A 6,971-nucleotide genomic window follows, 5' to 3' on the forward strand; every position below is an offset into this window, starting at 1 on the left:
GATCACGTGGTCAGAAATCCTTTGGCTCTTTTCTAAATGAAGTCGTTCCTGGTTAAGGTTAGGATTACGGTTATGGTTAGGGTTAGAAAAGCAAAGTGTTCGTTTGTGGGGCTGTCTGTGATGCTCACGCCTCCACCAGGGGACGTGTCAAACGTGGAAAACACATTTTAACATGTTTAGGACCGCGCGTATTATATGCACACAAAAACTGGTTTTGGCGTATATTATACACGGTATTTCCCAAATTGTGGCATATGTACACATTTTACTGAGACTGGGCTGCAATATAACTGATCTAAATTAAATAAATGCTAATTAAGTAATCCTTACTTTAAAACATTACTATTATTTTTGTTTTTCTTCAGCCAGAGAGCCACCATGGAGAGATAAAAGAGCCACATGGTAAATGGTAAATGGCGTATACTTGTATAGCGCTTTCTACCCTCCTTCGAGGGCCCAAAGCGCTTCACAGTCACAGACCCATTCACCCATTCACACACACTGGTGGTGGCTCCGCTGCCGAACACTGGCGCCAACCTCCCACCAGAGGCAACATGTTGCTCTGGAGCCGCAGGTTGCAGACCCCTGCTCTAAGGGCAGGGATGTCCAGTTTAATTTAGTCTGTTTAGTTTAGTAATCAGCTATTGTTCATATTTTATGAGTGATTTTATGTTTTTTTAATACATTCTGGTGTGAAGCCCTTTGAGACAACTGTATTGTAATATTAGACTATATAAATACAATGGAACTGAAAGAAAAGTGTTTGTAATGCAGCTCTTACAAGAAGAAAAGTAGCCATCAGATGCTTTTCCTTTGCAAACTAAATGATTATTTTACAATTATTATTATTATTATTGCTATTAATCTAAAATCAGGTAAGAAAAACTGTGATTTTTCACATGGATAGTCAATTTAAAATAATGCATACCTACAGCAACCTCGTTTTGAATCTTGAAAGACCCAAACCACTGCTTGCAGCTATGTTTCGCTCTGTAGAAATGTCAGAGAAAGAAAAAAAAAGTGTCTTCATTGTGAACCCCCAGCACGTTCAGCAGGTAAATGACTACGGATGAATAACTCTAACACAATCAGTGCAAACGGCTGAGGCTTTATCAAATGCTGCACGCATGTGCATTCAAAACACAGTACTTAGTCCAATTTAATTTGAAACTGAGAGGTGTCTGATAGCTTGCATTCAAAACACTTTCCGGACTTTTCTTAATCTTGCCTGATAAATGAGCCATGGTTTGCAGAAAGAGCACTTTCGGAGCACCAATAAGCTCTCTAAACAGATTACAAAGACTTATGGGTAAATAGCAGCAGCGCGAGTAAAAAGAAAAAAAGAGAAAGATGCATCCTTCCTAATAGAGCTTACTGGAAGCCGAGTGCAGTCATGTGATGCAACAGTTTCTGTTACCATCACTTGCTGATGAGAAATAAATGAATACGATTAAAGTTTTCACACAGCTCGAAACGTGCACATGTGCTGTGCACGTGCTTGTGTGTGATGCTCTTAGAACCAGCAGAGAAAAATGGCTGTCAGAAAAAAAACAAAAACAAAGCACAAACCTTAGATAGAACCAAAGTCTTTCATTTCCTCTATTATCTTTTACTAGAATTTTTCTTTTTTTTTTTTAAACCAAACAATATTTCATTACAAATAAAAACTAAAGAGAAGCGATTTTATAAATGAGTAAATATCTGATCGAATGAGGCTTTTTAACCTTATTTTTGTTGGATTTGAGTACATTTATTGACATATTATTACTGATATTCTTTGAAATGCATCAATTTCAAAGCGTTCCACGTGACATCCTTTACAAAAGAGACACTCATAAATTTGAAGCTTGATCCCAAGTGTCTGTTTTACTTAAGGTCATCTCAAAGTCAAGGAACAAACTAAAGAAAATGTTTTAACAAAATCACAAATCTTATTCTCTGGAATTGGTATTCAGTCAGATATGTTCAGTCCAGATCCACTTCAGTCCTTCCTTTGTTGAAACATGAACAAATGGGAAAAAAATCACAAATCCAGCAAAGGGAAACAGTGAGAAAATACGCAGAACACATCGTATAACCTTCTGCATCTCGATCTATACCAGCAGAGTGACCCGGGGTAGCCCTCACTATAGACCTAATCTAAAAGAAAAGATTCACTTCTAACCTTAAAGATAAAACTGGTGTCTACATCTTCATCTAATAACAAAGGCTGCTGAAGTTCATCAGACTCCCATCAATGTATATATTTGTTGGTTTAAATGCCTGACTCAAACTCTTGATGCTAAGTGTAATAAAAGGATGTATTGGGTCACATTTGTGGAACTAAATCCCTGAGTCCCCAAGCATCAGCCAGGACGCTCTACCCCTAAGCCACTGAGCAGGATAAAGAAGGAATATGATAAAAAAAAAAAGTGCATCATCTGAGAGAAATACGTCATGGCTTAAAATCGGGTTTAAAAAGAAAAGAAAGAAAGAAAAGGACAAAGCCAGACCCCGATCATCAGAGTCATTTCTGTCTCGACTACAAAGAAAACAGGAAAATAAAAAGAAATATCTAAAATTGCTGCTATTTGCTCCTCTTTTATGAACGGTAGGCTAGAAATGGAGGGCAAGAAAAAAATCCATTTCATTATCATCACATGTGCCAAGCTTTATTTGATGATTGCACCATTCTTGCACCTTTTTGGTTTCACTCCATTCCTATTAGCACACAAATCAGTTCTTCTGCATTTTCAAACATCTTGGAGGTTTTTCACATCTAAATGGTTTTCTGAACTGCTGCAATAAGATTTTCTTAAGAAAACACATCATAAAAACAAACTGATGTATGAAGTAAGTAATAGTAAAGCTTTTTTTTTGTCATTTATTGTGCTTCTGTTATTTGCAGAGGGTATGTAGTTCACAGTCTGTTGCCTCTGGCTTTTACAGTGGTTTAATCCAGTGTTTCACTTTCAGTTTATAATAAACAACTAGTTTTTGGGCAGGATTGTGTTAATAAACAGAGGGCTTATGGGAAAACTATTTTTAGAAATCATAAAACTCAATGGTTATTTAAAAGGTTCCCAAGAAAAAGGTAAAAAGAAAATATGTTTTAAGTCCCCGTATGAGATTTTTTTTATTAAAAAAAGAAAAGTTTGCAGTCTTGTTTTAATTATGATTATGATGTTTTTAACCAAAATCCCACAACCTAAATGTCTTAAAAAGTAATCTTTCATGTTGATCTGAAGCCTCTGTTTCCAAAATCTCCTCTGAGGGGGCGTGGCTTTTGGTACTCCGCCTTTGTTCCCCCCCAGTCTGATTATCATAGCTCTGTGTCTCTCTAGCATAAATCTTCACCACTGCTACATAAAAACATCCATCAATCTGGGTAATGTCCAGCCGTATGGTTCTGATCCGGATGTCAGCTGGACGAGGAAGTGAAGATCTTCATGGACAGAACTTCCTCCAGAATCCTGATTCTTTCTCCTTCCAGTTCACCAAAGTCTCTCTGTGACAGTTTGATTGACAGACATTTAAAAGGAGAAATACTCGGAAATGCAAAAGCAAAATTATTTCTTATAACATTTGTTCTCTTTCAGAAGAAAAATGCCACACATACATGTTAAAAACTCTAAAAACATGATTTTTATCTTTATAAGTGTTTTCTTCACTTAAAGACCAATCATTAAATTCTAAATAAGTTTATTGAAGTAATGTTTACTGCCATTGAACCATAAACCTCGAAAAATAAATTGTGCCAAATGTCAGCGCAAGACGAACCAACATGCTTTGTGAACTGACATTCAAAAAGTGTTGGAGCGAATACAGGGGGGCGAAACAGGCGACCGAGGAGAACAAAAGGTAAATAGTGAAACAGCTGCACGGCGCTCAACAAAAACACACATTCTAATTGAAATTCTGTAATTTAGTCAGACAACACTTCAGTATTTGTCGCATAGAAACAACTGCAATCAGTCTGGAGGAGCCGAACCGCCAGTCTCAAACAAACACGGTTTTCAGCTTCTTTCCTCAGGAGGGAAGCTGATACAAACATAAAAGCTGAGAAATTCATATTGGCTTCTCTGAATGCCTCGATTCTCCAGTGGCTCTCTATACATTTGCATTTGAGTGATTCTGTGTAATATCCTAATCTGCTGCATGTCAGTCTGCAGTCTCCTCCCGGCAGAATAGGCTCTTGTTCCAGTTTTGTAACCTCTTGTTTCCCTGTAGGTCCTTCAGTCCTTTTGAACAATAACATCATGAAGTCCTCCTCATAAAAAACCACTTCCGTACCTGGAATTTATTACTTTATATGTGAACTGAAGATGACAATAATACCCATATTTATGGGTCTTGAAAGATTGCACAGACAGGCGCTAACCCTGATACAAACAGACAGGATATTAACATATGATGAGATATGTGTCACAAAGCTAGCAGAGATAATTTCATAGAACAACAACCCCATGAAAAAAACTGCTGTGAATGCAGGTCCTCTGATCCAGCGCCACAAAAGGAAGATAGTTGAAATAGAAGGAAATACAAAGAAACTTCACAGGATTTCAACAATAAAAATGATGATGCTTGTATGGTGTTTAAAGTGTATTTCAGTGTAGTTTTTAATAATATTTCATTTAAAAGAAAATGGTGCATTAAAAATAAATAAATAACGTTTATTCTCAATTAAAAAAGCCAGATTTTTTTAAAAAGCCACTTTTTATCTTGCCATGATGTAAACAAGCAGACATACATATGTAATAAAATGTAAAAATACATACCTGTGCAGATAGATAAAAAACAACATCACAACATTTAGGAAAAACATCAGAACATGGTAATATTTAAGAAATATATATTTATATTTTTTAGACTTTCTGTGTAATAGTGTGAAATTATATCAAATATTTACAGATTTTCTTGCAGTTTGTGTCTTTCAGGTTTTAGAAGCATATAGTAAAATTAATTGACTTACTCTTGTAAATGACAAAAATGGTAAAACTATTGTCTTTTAACAAAATTTTCACTTTTTTAACATTGTTTTCCCAGATAATATCCTGATCTTATCCAAAAAACCTTCCTATTCATCTGTTTAAAACAAAAACAAAACAACAAAAATATTTCAACAATTACCGTTTTCTCAGCTTTTTTAAAAAAATGAAAATTATTTAACTTTTTTGAGGGAAAAATGTCATTGAATTTGTATGAAGAGACTTTAGTGAGATTTGACTTGTGATCTGTGTTGGATGCTGAAAACTCTCACTTGAAATCACATTAAAAAAAAACAAGTAAATCATTTATCAGCGTCCAAGATGGCTGGGCATACACATGCTGTAGCTCGAGGCTCCCAGTAACTTTTGCACAATTTTGTGGATTGGTTTGTTTTTAGCCACGATCTCACTCAATATTCTCCCCAGAAAAGGATTATTACCATGTTTTATTATTATTATTATTATTATTTTCATGTTTTCTTTTTTTCCAAATGCCTTACACCTTGTCGCCTAATGTTTCTTACTGTAATTATAATTATTTTATTTCTTCACTTACCGTTTCCCTTTGTACTTCTGCTGAAGGACCAGACACAAAGTAACTGCTGCTGACAGTTACAATAACGTCTTTGATTTTGATTGATTTAAGGAAAAAAATAAACTACTAAAAACTGTCTCTCTTCACCTCACACTCAGGAGCAACAGCAACACACTGTCTTTAAAGAATCCAAAGGGATTTATTTACTAAAAATAGAGTTGTGACATTACTGTTAAAGAAATATTTTCGTGGGTTTTGTTCTTGTAGCAATTTTTTCGGGTAGCGAGGGTTTTTTTTTTCTTTTCAATATAGAAAATGTTGGTTGTACTGAATAACAGTAAAACAAACTGCCCTTTAAGCCCCCAGTGTAAAGATTTGTTTTTGTTATAAATTATGAAGTCAGACACAGTTCATCGTTGTTTGTTTCTGTCATGCTCGGCGTGACGAGGCAGACCCAGTTGCTGGAACCCGGAAGGAGGATGTGAGACTGGAGAGGTTTAAATAAAGTTTTATTGTCCGTGGGGATAATGGCGTAGTGTCCGGAACCAGGAATGGAGGTGGAAGCTTGAGAACGATGACCTGCTGCGGACTGGAGCGGCCAGGTGGAGTAACGAGGTGAGTCCGGCAGCCGGTGCGTGGCGTGGTGAGGATCGGCGTGGTCCAAGACGAGGTGCTTAGGCGAGGCAGGACCCAGGTCGGCACATGGGAGGTAAGGACCTGGAGGTAGAGGAGTCAGGACGTGAGACGAGGCGAGACTTAACGATAGCATACAAAACTGTACGTAGTAGGCCAGGTAACTTCACCGGGTAAGGCAACGAACTGGCGAAGAATGCTGGGGAGGGCTCCTCTTAAATAGGCTGGAGTGGAGGTGATGAGTGCCGACAGCTGGGTCCAATTAGGAGGTGGAGGAGGAGCGCAGGAGGACCATGACAGTTTCAGATGATTTTACATGTTTATAAAAAACAGAAAGTCAAATATGGTCAGGATTGACTTTGAGTTCAACATTTGATTTGATTTTATAATAAAGCAATTGTTCAACATAATCAAATAACATGAATGACAAAAATGAAAAGACCAGAAATAATATTAATATTGAAACCCCGAGCAGCCATGTTTGGTCTGCTGATGCTTATAACCCCCGCAGCCCCTTTTTTACCTGCCTCACTGGCTGAGCAGCTGCCTCACTCTCCTCTCATACCCTGCCAGCCTGGTCCAAGCTCCACGGGACAACTAGAAAACTAGAAAAAGAAATGTAAAAATATGGCTTTTCTTTTGTTTTTTTCTCCCTACACCTCCCATTTTATTTTGGGTTGGGTGGGGGCGACAAACAAGTCTATGAAACTTTTAGAAGAATCTGCAAAAGTACATTTTTAGAATTTTTTTTTTTTTTTTTTGGCAACAGAGGATTTTGGCAACCACGTCCACATTCCCGATATGAGCATACAGTATTGTTTGTCATATTGTTCCGT

At 37.0% G+C, this 6,971-nt stretch overlaps 1 long non-coding RNA gene across 1 annotated transcript; it reads right to left on the reverse strand.

The window, feature by feature from the left end:
* Nucleotides 1-5,994: 5,994 nt before the first annotated feature.
* LOC118599684 lies at nt 5,995-6,438 on the reverse strand. Its single transcript, XR_004949137.1, has 2 exons — nt 6,306-6,438; nt 5,995-6,219 (listed from the first exon to the last, which is right to left on the reverse strand). It is a non-coding gene; the product is annotated as an uncharacterized LOC118599684 (long non-coding RNA).
* Between the last annotated feature and the right edge of the window lie 533 nt (nt 6,439-6,971).

Source organism: Oryzias melastigma, linkage group LG15 (genome assembly GCF_002922805.2).
Source record: "Oryzias melastigma strain HK-1 linkage group LG15, ASM292280v2, whole genome shotgun sequence".
Taxonomy (NCBI): Eukaryota; Metazoa; Chordata; class Actinopteri; order Beloniformes; family Adrianichthyidae; genus Oryzias; species Oryzias melastigma.